The 17,424-nt window shown below is 42.6% G+C and overlaps 1 long non-coding RNA gene across 2 annotated transcripts in view; it reads right to left on the reverse strand.

Annotated features, from left to right (window-relative positions):
* Nucleotides 1-774: 774 nt before the first annotated feature.
* The window catches only part of LOC144310678 (uncharacterized), a 51,498-nt gene continuing 34,848 nt past the window's right edge, over nucleotides 775-17,424 (reverse strand). Inside the window, exons 2-4 of one of the 2 annotated variants that reach the window (XR_013376338.1) lie at nucleotides 14,158-14,262; nucleotides 12,999-13,060; nucleotides 775-974 (exon numbers count right to left, since the gene is read on the reverse strand). This is a non-coding gene — a long non-coding RNA (uncharacterized LOC144310678). Of the gene's footprint in view, nucleotides 975-10,182; nucleotides 10,346-12,998; nucleotides 13,061-14,157; nucleotides 14,263-17,424 lie in introns of those variants that run through there. The other variant, XR_013376339.1, reaches the window with a different exon arrangement.

Here is a 17,424-nt window from a genome sequence, read left to right on the forward strand (position 1 = left end):
CCCACTGGTGAAGTGATGTAGAGGAGCAGAAGTGATAGCCAAGGATAAGTCAAATTTGAATGTGTAGAGAGGAGGGAGATGATTATCAATATAACCTTAATGACAGCTGTGGTGGCAGAGACTCTATATCCCATTGACTCTTAGGTTGTAGGATTTTCATTCAGTTGTTTGCTTTTAGAATTATAATAGGCCACACTCTTGAAGAATCATCGAGAAGATGCAGTGAACTTGGGCAGAAGTGGACCGAAACAGTCCAAGGGTAGACTATATAGTGCATAGTCCTATTGCCTCACCCTTATCATTTTCACTGAGCCCAGTCCACCATCCAACTGCCAGCATGAAACTCTACTCCATGGTTCTCTTTGGCCACTGAAAATTTCTCTGTCCACATGTGGACAGGAGGAAATATCAGAAAGTTAGCAGCCCTTAAAAGTAGCCCTCAAGCAAGGACTAACAGAAGTTAGTGCATAAATATCATAGCTCCCTTGCACCTTGGGTAAAATAACTCTGAAGTGAGTGTTCAACACTGGATCTCCCAATGGGATATTGTTCCATTTATTCACAAAAGTAATATATTGGATAAAGCCCCTTTACTGGCTTTCTTTCCTTTCTTGCTTCACATTCCCTCTCCTCTACCACTGAGTCCTGTACTGCCTCCCATATAAAGTATTAGCATCTGCATTTTGGTCTCAGGGTTTACTTCTGGGGAAACCAAAACAAATACAACACCAAATTTGATTGATTTTAACACCTAGATTTTTAAATTCTGCTGATAGTTCTTTATTTCCCTCAATTCTTCCTAACACTCACACTGGTCTCCTAGTGGCCACAAAATAGTGAACACAAAGTAGGTGTTTAATATATTGTGGGCCTTATATGAGTCATCATACCAGAATTACATCATTTTCTGTCTTGCATGCCTTGGATGATGTCCTTCCTCTTTGACTGTTCTCTGCCAATACCATTTTCTTCATCTAAAAAAAAATAATGAAATAAATAATGAAATAATGAAAATAATACCCACCCACCAAACACAGTTGCTGGGTTCATTACCAAATTTCATATATGATCTTTTAGTACAGAGACTCAATAACATTGTTATTAACAAGTACTACCTTTTAAAGTACCTATTCATTTTTAAAACTCAGCTCAACTATCTGTCTGTTCCAAGCCTTCCCTAAATCCATATTCACAATTACCTCCAAGTCAAAAGTAATATTCCCCTTTTCTCTGCTTTCATTGTAATTAGTGTACAGAACTTCCTTAACATCTTACCTTAGAGTTACTCCTGCATATGTATGCCTCCCTACTAGACTCCCATGGACAAGATTTTATTCATCCCCACAAAAGCATGTATTGGTTGATCATTTTGAGATCACATGTTTTTTCCTTTTCTTTTTGTTCATTCGTTACCCTCACCACACTGCTACAAGCTCCTGAAAAGACCATGTTCCATCCAAAGCCAACATTCTTCCTCTCAGGACAGGAGGATTTTATTAAATCCTCACATGGCAATACTGTGGGGGGGGGGGCGGGGGCTGCACTTGGCTGGCTCAGTCAGTAGGGCATACAACTCTTCATCTCAGGGTCATGAGTTCAAGCCCCATGCTGGGTGTAAAGATTATTTAAAAAAAAATAAACTTTTAAAAATATAGTAATACTAATAATTTCTATCTGATAGCAGCACTTTATAAGTTGCTTTCACTTCCATTATCCATTTGATCAATCATGTTTTTTTGACCAAATTTTGTCCCCACGTGGCTAGGAAGCAAAGAAGGAAAATAGCCACCCCTGCTACTGTGTGTTGCTCTGAGATGATAATCAAACCTTCCCACTGCTCAATCTTAAACGAATGGAGGAAATAATCAAGGGAATCAAATGGAGATCAAGATACCAACATTATTGGTTGCAGAACTGCATGATGTATACTGCTTGAGTCAAATGTCAGAATCAGGCTTCCTTCCAGGCTACCCCCTGCCCCTACCACCAGGTATATAGTCCTTGAGATCTAGCTGAGGAAAGGGTCCATGAAACAGATATTCACTCAGTCAACTATGTGGGAAATAGCACCTGTCTTGCACCCAAAAGCCCAATTTATAACATTACTTCCTCCAATCTAGAATTTTTTTCATATCAAGGAACAAAAAAAGAAAGAAGGAAATTCTCCTTCCATAAGGTGGGATGAGTAAGGGATAAAGGGCTGGGATAGAAGAGTTATTCAAGTATTCTTTACTCCAAGAAATGGCGTGGATGTCCCTTAGTGACATGTGAGCCCTAAGAAATAAGTTCTCCTAATACATGTCCTCAGGGATCTCTCAGTTTAGTGGACATTATGTATCCCTTGTGCAAGGGGAAAATATGTAAATAGTTTGCTAAATTTTAGACTCAAGATTAATGAAAATGAGAAGTTCAAGAAAAGATGGTAACTTGCTTTGGAGATGATCAGGGAAATGTATTAAAGTCCATAGAATGCTCACTGTCGTTTTTACCGACCACTTCAAATATACAGGGACAGGGGGTCATTGAGTTCTCTCCTCATCTTTCTTTATCATATCAACAGAACTCTGATTCTGTTTCAAGATTCCATGTACCTAGTTAGAACTATTCACATCCCAGACACCCTTATGGCCATAGGTAGCCAGCCACATGACCTTTTCCACACAATTCCATGTAAGCAAAAGTCTATGGGGTAGAGTTTCCAGGGAATTTACTGTGTCTCTGATAGAGACCAAAAGACTCCAATGTCATGTAGTTTTTTGTTTGTTTGTTTGTTTGTTTGTTTGTTTGTTTTATCCTTTACCTTTCTTCCTGCCTGGAATGCAGACCTGATGCTTACAGCCAAGACACCCATCTTGCAAGCAGAAAGACAAAAGTTACATACTGTTGACCCTTGAACAGCATGGGTTTAAATTGCACAGGTCTACTAAATGCAAATTTTTTACAGCATAGTACTATAAATGTATTTTCTCTTCCTTATGATTTTCTTAATAACATTTCCTTTTCTCCAGCTTACTTTATTATAAGAATGGAGTACAAAATACATAGAACATACAAAATATGTTTAATCAACTGTTTATTATCAGTAAAATATGTTAATCCAATTGTTTATTATCAGTAAGGCTTCTGGTCAACAGGGTTTTGTGGGGTTTTTTTTGTTTTTTTTTTTGTTTGTTTGTTTTTTGTTTTTTGCCCACTTGATTTTTTTTTGTATATATATTTTTTTATTGGAGTTCGATTTACCAACATATAGCATAACACCCAGTGCCCATCCCGTCAAGTGCCCCCCTCAGTGCCCGTCACCCAGTTACCCCAACCTCCCGCCCACCTCCCTTTCCATTTCCCCTTGTTCGTTTCCCAGAGTTAGGTGTCTCTCATGTTTTGTCATCCTCACTGATATTTTTCACTCATTTTCTCTCCTTTCCCCTTTATTCCCTTTCACTATTTTTTATATTCCCCAAATGAATGAGACCATATAATGTTTGTCCTTCTCCGATTGACTTACTTCACTCAACATAATACCCTCCAGTTCCATCCATGTTGAAGCAAATGGTGGATATTTGCAGTGTCTTTTTATTATTATTATTATTTATTCATGAGAGAAACAGAGAGAGAGAGAGAAGCAGAGACACAGGCAGAGGGAGAAACAGGCTCCGTGTGGGGACCGGATCCCGGGTCTACAGCATCACACCCCGGGCGGAAGGCGGCGCTAAACCGCTGAGCCACCTGGGCTGCCCATATTTGTCGTTTCTAATGGCTGAGTAATATTCCATTGTATACATAAACCACATCTTCTTTATCCATTCATCTTTCGATGGACTCCGAGGCTCTTTCCACAGTTTGGCTATTGTGGACGTTGCTGCTATAAACATCGGGGTGCAGGTGTCCCGGCGTTTCACTGCATCTGTATCTTTGGGGTAAATCCCCAGCAGTACAATTGCTGGGTCGTAGGGCAGAACTATTTTTAACTCTTTGAGGAACCTCCACAGTGTTTTCCAGAGTGGCTGCACCAGTTCACATTCCCACCAACAGTGCAAGAGGGCTCCCCCTTCCCCACATCCTCACCAACATTTGTTGTTTCCTGTCTTGTTAATTTTCACTATTCTCACTAGTGTGAGGTGGTATCTCATTGTGGTTTTGATTTGTATTTCCCTGACGGCAAGTGATGCGGAGCATTTTCTCATGTGCTTGTTGGCCATGTCTATGTCTTCCTCTGTGAGATTTCTCTTCATGTCTTTTGCCCATTTCATCAACAGGGTATTAGAAGTTAATTTGGAGGGGATCATAAGTTGTGCATGTATTTTCAACTCACAGGAGGCCTGGGGGCACCTAACTCCCATGTTGTTCAGGGTCAACTGTACTTAAAATGTCAGAGCAGAAAGCTGGAAGGAGCCTGGGTCCTTGAATATTTGCTAGAGGAGTTTCACTAGTTCTAGATCATCTATCTGACCCCTACTCCCTGAAAATATGACTCTATTTGTTTATGCCTCTGTGGTCAGATTACTATGAAGTACAATCCCAGTTGACAACAAGTGTTAATTATAGCAACAAGAGAAGTGTTAAAATGCATTCTCAAGTTCTTCACTACAATTTTTCCTTCAGAATCATTAAAGAATGTGATGCAATATGACACAGGAGGAAGAGCCAGATATTTTTAAAATGACTTTTACACCTGGAGAAGCCCTAGTGTGGATTCTGCAACTGCTATTAACTAACTGGGTAATCCCAAACAGGATCTTAACTGTAAAATGACAACAGTAATCTCCATTTCACAATGAGTTGTACATGAAAAGGGCATGATGCATACTAAGCAATCAACAAATGTTTATGGTACTTTCGATGGGGGCAGAGGAGACCCGAACAGCATTTCAAGGTTCAGATTTCAACTAGAGGCCATGAGCCCTTAATGAAAACATGAGCTTTCAGGTTGTTTGGTCAACTCTTGTTTTAATGCAGTACTAGAAGACAATAAGAACTGCTTATTAAGCCAGCAAGCCAGAACTTCAACAACTAAATTAGTATCAACCATTTCAGAGGCAGCATAGCACAGGATTAAGAGTTCTGGGTTTGGAGCCAGTCTCAAGGGGTTTGTACCCTGGCTCCCCCTCTTTCACCTTACATAACCTGGGATGGATTACTTCATCACTCTGAGGTTCAATTTCTTCCTTGTCTATCTGGTGCATTTACCTCATAGAAGAGCCTCAAATGAGATAACAGATGTGAATCTGCACAGGCTTATTATTATTGTTATTTGTATTCTCCAGTCTGGTAGTAAGTCCAGTGTTGGCAAGGGAGGGAGAAGAGGGCAGGGGAGGGAAGAATGGGTTACAGGTATAAACTGAATTCCAAAGATACAAAATGACTGGTCTGCAGAGAACCACAGAGGAGGTTGTTTAGGTCAATGCCAGCCTTGAAGCAGACCTGACCACTAAGTTTGTGAGGTAGCAGCTGCCTGCCAGGCAGCAGCACTTGGGCAGATGTGGGGGCAGGTGCTAGAGGAGGGATTCAAAGTCCCTCATAGCTCCCTGGCTCTTCTCCGTGGTAGCATTTCCCTGAAGACCCAGCAGGGCTGAAAATACACTTTGCCTCCAACACAGCTCAATATATTTTGGGCTGAGGAGAGATTGGGGGAGGAGAGACCCAAGCTGAGTGCTGCCTGTTGGTAATAAAAGCCTCCAGAATGCAAATAGCTCCTCGAGCACTGGTGGAGGGAATCTGCCTAGGCAGAGACACCCCCTCCCTGGCCAGCAGCTGTCCTCCTCATCTGTGAATCTCTGGCTGCCCTTCTGCTAGCCAGGGCCTCTCGGGGGACTTATTACCAGGATCAAGTCCATCCTGTTCTTAGGGCTGAGGCTTGGTTGCACTAGGGTTTAAATATAGAAGCTATACAAAGGAAGGGAAGGGGAGCAGAGAAGCCAAGAGCTGCTCCATGTAGCAGCTGCTGCTGCTGTGGCCCTCTATCTGCCCAGTTAGACATAACCAGCATTGGAAAGGGAGCAAAGGAAAGAGCACAATCTGGGGGTCAGAGGGACCTAAGATCAAGTTTTATAATCTACTATCTCTGAGACCCTGAACAAATTATGTAACCTCACTGATTTTCAGTTTCCTTGAGCTTTCTGTGAAATAATTTTTAAAAAGCAAAAATAGTGGCTAAAATTTGTAATAATTATACCTAATGTTCACAGTGTAGTTAATATGCGCCAGACTCTGTTCTAAGCATTTCATGTGTAAGACCTCACCCCAATAATTCTATGAGGTAGAGTTTCCCATTTTATAGATGAGGAAACCAAGGTACGTAGAGTGAGCTAAGTCACCCAGGGTCACACATATGCAGTAAATGCATTAACGAACGAGAAGCGTCTGCATACTGGGATTCACTCAGTAGTAGTTATCCCAGAGAGGTGTGCCTAAATTAATAGAGTAGCTCTTACTACTTTTCTTCAAATGCCGTATAATACATCCATCATCTCACAATAACCCTGGGAGGTGGGCAGTATCAATGCCATTGTACAGATGAATATATCAATCAGAAAAACAGAATCCACTCTAGTATTTCAAACAGAAAAGATTTCTTACAGGAGCCTCATTACATGGGTGATAGAAAAGCTGAAGTGGTAACCCAGATTGCTGCCATTTTCAGACCTTCTGGCTAGACCAAGGACCATGAAGGGAACAGCTGCTGGCTAATCAGAAGCGGGGACCCTTAGGGAAGAGGCTATTTGGAGTCAGAGCTATAGAGAGGACTCTATGGGACTACAGGTGGCAGATACCCTAGCTTTCTCCCTTCTCCCCATCTGGTCTTCTACTACCACCATACATGGGCCCGGACTATTTGGAACTTGCCCCAAGAATTGGGGAATGCAGTTTCCTGGAATATAGAGTAGAGGAAGAAGTAGAACAAATAGGCAAATGAGAGCCACAGAGGGGAAAATATGTGACTTATCCAAGGCTATCAGGCTGATGAAGGATAGGTCCAGGATGAGAATTCAAGCCTCCTACCTTTGGCATTCCTCCCAGCCACCTCCCAACCCCTTGACTTGTCCAGTAGAGTTCTCTCTACTTGTTATTCTGCTTATTATACACTATTTTCTAGAGCTTTTCCAAACTTTTCAAGGCTCAACCTTTATCCCTCAACCTTTATCCCTTCTGCAGTTAGCCTGGTCCCTACAACTTCATGTGACCTAAATTCCTTTGACATCTACTCCTTTACTCCTTTTCTGCACCCACTCTTAGTGCCTTCTGTTGATCTGAATAGTAGCACCCCATCCACCCCATATCAGTCAGGGCTCAATAAGGGAAGCTGAAATTCTATGAGTATTATGGAATAAAAGATTTACTGTAGGAAAGCACATTCTATAACTGTGAGAGAATCTAGGAAGTAAGGTCCCCAAAAGTGGGAGTTGGACAATCAAATAAAAGTCACTATCCAACCTTCCTGAAATACGGGAATGAGTGGGGATGTTGGAGCTCATAAAGGAATATGGAGAGCCAGGCACACCTAGCTGCTAGAGAGGGTCTGCAAAGGAAAGCTGATGGAAAAGTCTTTGGAAGACTGTTTAGAAGATGCCACTGCTTCTGGCTGTGGGTCTGGGATTGGTATTGGAGAGCAAGGCAGGCAGGCAGAAGCAGCACAGAGTTGAGGGTAATAAAGACAAGCTGAAATTTTCTGATGTTTCTGCATTTGAATCGCACCAGGAAATTGCCAAGATAAGCTGGTGTCCCCCTACACCTCCACAGGTACCTACCCCTTGACCCATTTAACCACAGTGACTTTCAGAGCTTGTATCTTCCAAATTACATGCAAATCTCTCTCCTAGTCAACTCTAACAGAATTGTAAAGGGTCACCTTTTCCAGCTCAGCTGGCTGACACAGTATAAAGCCACCTGACTCCCCTATTCCAGACTAATCCTGTCATCTGGATGCCATACCTTCCTCAAGGGACTCATGTTCTCCATTAACCCCTCTCTTTTGTGTTTTCTTTTTTAAAATTTATTTATTTATTTATTTATTTATTTATTTATTTATTTATTTATTTATTTATTTAAGAGTGAGCACACACAAGCAGAGGGAGTGGCAGAGGAAGGGGGAGAAGCAAGGAGGCCCATGTGGGGCTCAATCCCAGGCACCTGAGCCAAAGGCAGACACTTAACCAACTGAGCCACCCAGGCGTCCTCTTTTGGGTCCTTTCAAGTATTTGCTCTCCATTGTTTTCTTCTTTTACCCTACTGTCTAAGAATATGCTTATTCTGTCCCATACTATAAAAAGAAAATTTCCTCTACAACTGCTACCCTCTGAGGAACCTGTTATCACCATCTCTTCTCTCATTTCTATGAAAATTAATCTGGTGTTGGGGGGATGAAATACATGCTTGATACTCCTAAAACCTGATCATTTGCTTACTTCTCAACCCCTGCTCCCCGCCATCATTGGACTTCCTGCCTTGCCTCCATTGAAAGCAAGGCTCAGTAGGTAATGATGCCCTGGTTTTGTCCCTTCTTTAGGGCTCACCTCCTCTATAGCATTTGACATTGTTAGTGATTCCTTGTGTTTTAGATCTCACTCCTTCCTCAGCTTCTATGACTTTGTTCTGTCTTGGCTTTCCTCCTCCACCCAGGCATTATTCTTCATAAATCTCTCCTCTTTTGCCCATCCGTTAGATGTTAGAATTGGCCAGAATTCCAGCTGTGGTCATCTCACTATACCAAGACTCAGTCAGCCCCAACAGACCCAGGACTTCAAATGACATCTACATGCTAAGTACTTCAAAAGATTTCTTTCTAGTCCCAACTGCTTTCCTGAGCTCTACACAGTTATTTCCAGCTACCAGTTGTCAATACTATAAGGTAATATCCAAAAAGGACTATTTGAGTGAGCAAAGATGGAATGAATAAAAATCAAATAATAATTAGCTGAGGGTTTTCAAGCTCTAGGCATTATGCTAAGAGTTATATATTCACTCTCTCTTTGAATCCTCAAAACTTTTAAGAAGCAGATACATTTTAGGAGCATTTTACTCTTACAAGTATTCAGATAAGAATATTTAGATAATAAGCATATTCAGATAAGAAAACTAAGGCTCAGAGGGATAATAAATGAACCTCAGGACCAGCCATGATGAAGTAAATGGTATTGGACATGTCTCAAAAAAACTAACCATAGGGTGGGAGAAAATATTTGTAAAACATACTTATCATTAAACTCTTGCATTGGAAATATGAAAAGCATACCTGCAACTCAATAATAAGAATAAAAACAACCTAATGAAAGTGGGCAAAATATTTGAATAGATATAGCACCAAGGAAAAGATTCTCAACATCATTAGTGAAATGCAAATTAAAACTACAATGAGTACTCACCCTACTATGATTAAAAATAAAAAGATTAATAATATCAAGTGTTGGCAGAGATGTAGAAAAACTATAACTCTTGTGCATTACTGGTGCTAGTGGAGAATGAATGGTCCAGCACTTTAGGAAACTATTTGAGAGTTTCTTAGAAAACTAAACATGCACTTATCATAAGATCTAGTAATCTAAAAAAAAAAAAAAAAAAAAAAAGATCTAGTAATCTTACCCCTGAGAATTTTCTCAAGAGAAATGAGAACATATGGAAATAAAACAAGAACTAAACATAAATGCATAGCAAAGTAAGAGTCAATAGCAGAATAAGAGTATTTACAAGTCAAAAAATGTAAACAATCCAAATGCCCATCATCTGATGGTTAAACAAATTGTAGTGTATCCACACAACAGGGACAGAATGCTATCTTAATTAAGTATTGCTAGAATGAAATAAATTTCATTTTATATATAATTTTATAAATAAAATTTCATTTTAATGAAATAAAATGGAAAGAATTGCTGATATATGTAACACCATTAATAAATCACAAAAACATTATGCTAAGTGAAAGCAACCAGATACAAAATAATTCTTAATAATAAGAGCTTCTAGAAAAGGCAAAACTATAGCAGCTGAAATCAAATCGACGGTTGCCTAGCGCTGGCTATGGTAGAGAATTAAGTGCAGGATATGGGCTTAATTTAGGGGCAGGAATGAAAGTATTCTGTATCTTGATTGTGGTGGTAGTCATACTCCTGCACACATCTGTCAAAACTCATTGAGTTATATACACAAAATTGATTAACTTTATTACATATAAATTATACATCATAAGCCTGATTAAAAGGAAACAATATGAGAAGTCCAAAGAAGAGATATGTATAAAATATAGAGGAAGCAGAAAACAGGGGGCATGCCTTAGAATGGGAGGCTTCAGGGAAGGTTGACTCTTGAAGAATAAGTAGGCATGAACCAGGCAGCAAGCAGTTCCTTGTGGCTGATTCTGCAAAAGTGAGAGCCTGTTTGCCTGTCGGCCAAGGATTAGGAGTGCGTCCCACCATTAGACTGTATTTAGAAGGATGGGGAAGATTTGGTTCTCTGTTCTTAAGACTGGAATGGAGGGCACCCCCGGTGGCGCAGCGGTTTAGCACCGCCTGCAGCCCTGGGGTCTGATCCTGGAGACCCAGGATTAAGTCCCACGTCGGGCTCCCTGCATGGAGCCCGCTTCTCCCTCTGCCTGTGTCTCTGCCTCTCAGTCTCTCTCTCTCTCTCTCTCTCTCTCTCTCTGAATAAATAAATTAAAAAAAAAAAAGACTGGAATGGAGAATGGGGTTCTGTGGGGCTTATACTGACCGAGGCATAGGGGTATGTAGATATAAAGACCAAAGATAATGTTTGAAAAGCTTTGAGAGATTGCAGAACCCATCTCTCTGCCCATCTCCACCACAGGGACATGCTACTCTGGGCAAGCATTCCCTTTCTCTAGAAGTTTGTCATCTGTGAAATGGGAGGTAGAGGAGCAGACCTGAGGATCTCTGAGGTCCTTCCTTAACATTCCAGCCCAAGTCCAGGCTGCTGCTGTTATGTGCATTCTTCTGCTGGTTTTGTTATGTCCCAGAGGTCAGTGTTCTATTTTTCCTCCCTGTGACTCCCCGCCTTTTCTCTTTATCCCCCTAACATCTGAGGGTCACACACAGGGAGGAGGGAAACAAGGAAAGGATGACAGAGCTGGGCAGGAAGATCTGGAATCTTATCCAGAGCTGGCACCTTGGGAAGGCAGAGAAAGAAAGAAGTCAGCCAGGTACTTCAGGTGTAGAAGCAGTCAGGTCCATTCATTTGACAAACACGTATAGGTTACCCACTGTGTGTGATGCTACATATGTTTATTAAGCACCTCCCATGAGCTTGGTGCTAGGATGCAGCAGTGAGAAAAAACATGTGATCCTTGCTGTGGGAGTTTAAGTGCAGGAAGCACTGATCAGATTTGTTGTTGAAAAAGAAAACTGGCTGCCTTGCTCAGAATGGATTTCAGGTATGAGTCTCCCTCATTTACCCATGAGGAAATTTGGGCTTAGCAGGATGAAGATTCTTGCTCCAGCTCAAGACTGATTATTAGCCAACCCCACACGTGTGCTGGCTACAATCTCTCCCCTGTCCATTCTGGAGATTCTTTCTATTAATGATATTCCAGAAGTAGTACCAAAGGGGAGGAGGGCCAGGGAGGGAGGGAGAGGAGGTGATGGAAATGAGGCGCCCCAGGGGTCAGGGTGTGCTGGGCTCACACTTCAGGTCCGCTCCACTGTGATACACTCTGTTTGAGCCTGGTCGAGGGGCCAGCCATTCCCAGGGGCTCCGGTCAAAGGAAACTGCCGGCTGCCACTGCCCAACAAAGACATCTAGTTGCATCTTGTTCCTATCGATTACCCACCAAAGTGTCTCTCATTGTTAGGCATTCCCCAGGGGCAAGCAGGAGAAAAGGAGCCCTTTCTCCTTTTTTTGCTTTTAATGACTTCCAATCCTACCCAGTGATCTCTGCCCTCTTCCTAGAGGCAGGAGAGGGGGAGGGAGAGGGAAAGGAGAGAAAGAAAACATGGAGGTAGTGAGGAGGGGGAGAGGCACAGACAACAAAGCACAGAGATTGAGACAGACAAAGGGAGAGACACAGATGTAAAGAAAAAGGGATATAGAGACAGAGAGAGAAGAAAACCAGCACACAGAGACAAATAGAAGGAGCAGAGAGACTCAAGAGACTGAGGGAGAGATAGAGGAAGGCAAATAGAGGCAGAAAAAGAGTTGAGAAGGAGACAGCAGCAGATCCAGTGAGAGGGAAAGAGAGAGGGGGGATAGAGAGAGAGAGAGAGAGAGAGACAGAGACAGAGAGACAGAGACAGGGAGAAGAGAGAGAAGTAGAGAGAGAGGGAGGAGGAGAGACAACAGTAGGACAAAGGCCAAAACAAAGCAGCACAGAAACAGAGAAAGTGTGAGTGAGAGAAATAGGGAAAGAGAACAGGAGGGAGGGAGGGAGGAGAGGAGGGGCTGAGAGACTGAGCCACCAGCAGCAGCATCCAAGGTTCAGGGGTAGAGAGGAGCCACTGGCGGGGAGCCCCAGACACAGCCCGGCCACAACATGTATGTGGATTGCTGGGCTGGTTGTTTGGCCATCTCACCTGTGAACCTGTGCTAACCCCTGTCAAGAGGAAATCAGAGCTTCTGAGAAGCATACACAAACTGCCTGCAGCCACACCCTTCCTGGCACTCTAGGTCCCAGCAATGGGACCCATGCACACCTTGGACGTGGGAGACAGAAAAGACCTGTGAAGGTCCCATGCCCCGGAATGCAGGCCTTACTTCTCTCACCACCTCTCAGATTTCCCAGAGACATTTCTCTCCCTCCCGCAGCTTCAGGACTCCCCAAGTAACCTCCACAAGCACCAGAGCCCTCTGAGTTTCACACACCTGTGCTCCCACATGCTGGTCCCCGCCTCCCCCCAATACCCCACAGCCTCCCATACAGGCCCCTGGTGCCTTCAACACAGACACAGCTCCTGCCCCCTTCTCTAGCCCGCTCTTTCTCCCAGACCCTTTGGCTCCAGCCCATCATCCCAGCCAGAACTCTGCAGGCCACCGACTCCTTCACTCCATGTCAGATCCTGCACCTTGTCCCATGAAGTCTGTCTCCTGAGGCTTCCTTAGCCTCTCTGTGCCTCCATCTCTGCACCTATAATAGAGAGATAATACTATTCTCTACTGTACTGGGTTGTTAGATAGTTAAATGAGCTAATATATGCAAAGCCCACGAAGCAGTAAGATCCCGGCCTACAGTAAACCCTCAGGAAATATCAGCTAGTGGTTAGTGGTCACAGAAGCTATTAACCATATTTGGGGTCAGGGGTCATTGTGTTACAATATATATATGTATCAAGTCATTTTGTTGTATACCTTCGACTCACACAATGTCAAATATCTATATCTAAATAAAGTGAGGAAAAAAAGGAAAAAAAAAAAAGAAGTCATTCCATTCTTCCCATTCCACTGCATTGGCCTCCATCACCCACCATCAACTCTCACCCGTAGCTCCATCCCATCCTCCACAGCCACCAGGATGACAGTGCAACAAGACAACTCTGTTCCCACCTTCCCTGCGTAAGAGCATTCTGGGGCTCCACACAGACACAGGATGGGGATCAGGGTCCTTTGTGATTTGGACCTTTCTACATCTCTCCTTGTCATTCCCGCCATACCTTGCCCTCCTAAAGACACATTTGAGCACACCAGGCTGGTCTCAACCTCCCTGCTATTGTTCTTGCTGCTGCTGCCTCCTGGAAAATCTCTCCTCCTCCCAGCTCCCTACTTGATCCATTTAAGTATCCACATATGCTGAGCACTTTATATATGTTTATAATTTCTACTCTTCCCAAGATAGGCATTGTCACTCTTCTGTATAGAAGGCAGGGAGGCTCCACGGAGTAAGTCACACAGCTGCTGTAAGAGGGGTGGAGCCTTGTTTTAACCCCAGGGCCCTCTGACCTCATGTCTGTACTCACTGTGCCACATTGTCAGCAGGTAGTAAAAAAAGAACAGCCCACACTCAGAGAACAAGTACCATGTCTTAGCCACCTGCTAAGCGCCACATGCATTACCTTAGTGAATCCTCCCAATTACCCTATGAAGCAGGTGCTATTTTGTAGAGATAATTACTCTCCTTTTCAATCAAGCAACCAAGGCACAGAGAGGTTGAGTGACTCATACAAGTTACCATGCAGGAAGCAAGGATAGAAAACACAGGCAGGCCAGCTTCCAAGCAGACTTCCTGACCTGCTGTGAAGGGATGATCGGAGAGCAGGTTTCCAGGTCTGTCTCTGCCACTGCTTGCAAAACTGTGCTGAGTCACTCGGTATCTCCAAGCCTCAACCTTCTCACCTGTGAAATAATTCCAAGAGCAGGCTAAAGACCAAGTAGGAAAAGAAAGGTAGTGAGCTGTTTTGTAAAACCAAGAAGAAAGGAGGATGGTCATGTGTTGGTTCACAATTAAGTGCCAGGCACTGGGATTGTGTTTTCATACATTGTCTTAAATAATCACAACCGCGCAGCATTGGCATTATTAGTACCATTTTACAGATGAGGAAAGTAAGGTTGGCATGGAAGACAGACATGCATCTAAATACTTAAAATTTCATTTGCATTCATAAAATGCTTTACAGTACACAAAATGGTATAGATTCCTTTTGATCCTTAATAACCTCGTGAGGCAGGCAGAACAGAGATTCAATATGTTTTTCAGATAAGCACTTTCCTACCTCAGGTCCACAGAGATCCTATGACTTGCTCAGGTTTACACAGCCAGTGATGAAACCAGGGCTTTCTACCTCTTAGGCCAATTTGACCATTTGAGAGTCAGAATGGGTTAAGGTCTATGTGCTTTCAGTGCCAAAGATGAGAAAAGGGTAACTGTCTCCATTTGCAGATGGGGAAACCAAGACTTTTTATGAGTCAAGTAACTTGCCCAGCCTTGTGTAGCTGGTAATGGTCCGTCGGAGAACCAAGCTCTCTTGTAGTCAGGTGCTGGAACCCAAGCTCTAACAATTATTTTTTTAATTTTATTTTTTTATTTGAGAGAGAAAACACAAGCATAGGGAGAGAGCAGAGGGAGAAGCAGATTCCCCACTGAGCAGGGAGCCCTATATGGGACTCGATTCCAGGATCCCGGGATCATGACCAGAGCTGAAGGCAGACTTCACCAACTGAACCACCACCCAGGTTCCCTTGAACCTCAGAGGTAGTTTTAAATGATACATATTGTATGTATGTATGTATATATGTATAATTTATATATGTATATGTATTTGTGTGTGTGTATATATATATATATATAGCAAAGCCTTTAAGCTCTTAATTATAATTTTATATTATGAAATAGAGGTATAATTCTTTGATATTCACAATTGAGGAATATTATTCAGATACAGTTGAGAGAATAATAAAATTTTGCTATGCAAAATTAATGTGTAAAATTCAAAATGAAGACAGGCCAGGTAGATTTTTAATTTTGTAACTATGATAAAATAAGGTTGCAAGGCTGCCAGGATTAGGGAGGCAGTGTGATCTCATGGAAAGACTGCTTTTATCAGAAACATGTGCCTTGAAGCCCATCTCTGAAATGTATTATCAGTGTGATGCTGTGGAAGTTATATACCCTCTCTACTCCTCATTCCTCATCATAAATTGCGGCCAGTGATACCACTTGTAGGGTCCTTGAGATTACTGAATGGCATGATCAGTGGGAGTCAGCACATGTCACTCCTCTGCTCAGAAGCCTCCAAGGCTTCCCATGTCCTGGAAATCCCAGCATGATCTTCCCACTGCCCACCCTGTGCCATTCTATATCTGCCCTCATTCTCTGCTCCACCTCATTCCCTCTTTGAGTCCCCTACAGTGACAATCACTTCCATACTGTCTCTCAAACACTCCATGGGCTGACACCTGCTGTTCCCTCTGCCTGGAAGCCCTTCCCCTTGACATCTTGAAGACTCACCCCTCACCTTCCCCAACTCTTCGCTCAAACATCACCTTCTCTGACCACCCTGTTTAAAACTGCAACCCCTCCCCCCCAGCATGTCCTATCTCCCTTGCTGGCTTTTTCTCTGGTATGTGTGGCCTTTAATTGACCAGGTGGTTTCCTTATTTATTTTACTTACTGACTGGCTTTCCCCACCAGTCTGCAGTCTTTATAAAAGCATGGATTTCTAATCTGTTCAGTTCACTGCCTAGAGTATCTCAGCATCTGAAACAGTGCCTAGCACATAGTAGGCAACTCAAGAGATTCATTCAGTGAGGGAATGAATACATGAAAGCACCTAGAACAAAACCCAGCACAGAGTAGGTACTCAATGATCACTTCCTTCTTTCCTTCCACATCTTCTAAAATGATTGCTTTTCCTCCAGTCTTAGTAAGACAGTAACTGATGTTTTCTTTAAACCCATATAGCATATCCCATATTCAGGCTACCAGTATGACAGGGGTTTTTCTCTCTTCCGTATTTCCATCCTTGCTTTTTTTTTTTTTACATGTTGCATGGACATAGAAGGTGCTCCATAAATATCTGCCGAATTGACTCACATATCTAAGCCCTAGAAAAGGAAATAAATGTTCTGCCCACAGCTGGCAACACTTGTAATGATCAATTCTTGATGGAGTCTTGATTACACTGAGGAATCCGTATACTGAGAAAGAATGAAGATGAGCATATACTCTGGCATCAGGCATGAGAAAGACCCTGTATTCATATGTTCCTGGAGTGGACATCTGTTGTTTTGGTCTGTCAGCTCCCTTAAAAGAGCTACTACTCCCCACCGCAGTCATATCATTCCAGCAGAGCTGTCAATTTTGGACCAGCTCTGCCTCCTGCCCTCTACTTTGATACCTTAATCAGCCAATTACAGTGTTCCTTTCCTCTGGCCCAGTGAGTGATACTGTGGTTGCCCAATCAAAGTCCTTTGCCCCCTAAAAAAATATATATATATTTAACTGGCAGGTAGGGGCCTAGGGTTTTGGGGAGGGGTTTCTACTTTTGTTGTTGTTATTTGGGTTTCTTTTAGCAATGAAATAAAAAAATTTGTACCAATGGCCACAAATAGCCATCTTTTCTGCAGCACAAAGAAAGTCTATCTGCAATGGAAGAAGAAAAACTCAGAGAGAGAGAAATAGAGAGTGTGTGAACAAAAGCAAAACCTCCTGTATCTCAAAACTTAGAACACCTACTGACACACAGAAAGTGCTCAATAAATATTTGTCAAATGGACTATTGAAGAGGAGGAGGAGAGAAAGAGAACTGGTGACTTCATTTGTGTCCAGATTCAAACACTTACTCATTTTGTTCTGCATTTATTTATGGAGTCAGCACCACATGCTACACACTCTGCTGGGAGCTGATACGAAAATAGTGAACAGACTGGCATGTTTCCTGTCCTAAAGGAGCTTATATGCTAGTGGAGAAGGTAAACAACAAACAAAATAATTCAGGCTTACCGTAAGTCAAATTCTTCCATGAGGAAGGCCTTGGAAGACAATGAGACCACTCATGT

The sequence above is a fragment of the Canis aureus genome, chromosome 3, assembly GCF_053574225.1.
Source record: "Canis aureus isolate CA01 chromosome 3, VMU_Caureus_v.1.0, whole genome shotgun sequence".
NCBI lineage: Eukaryota > Metazoa > Chordata > Mammalia > Carnivora > Canidae > Canis > Canis aureus.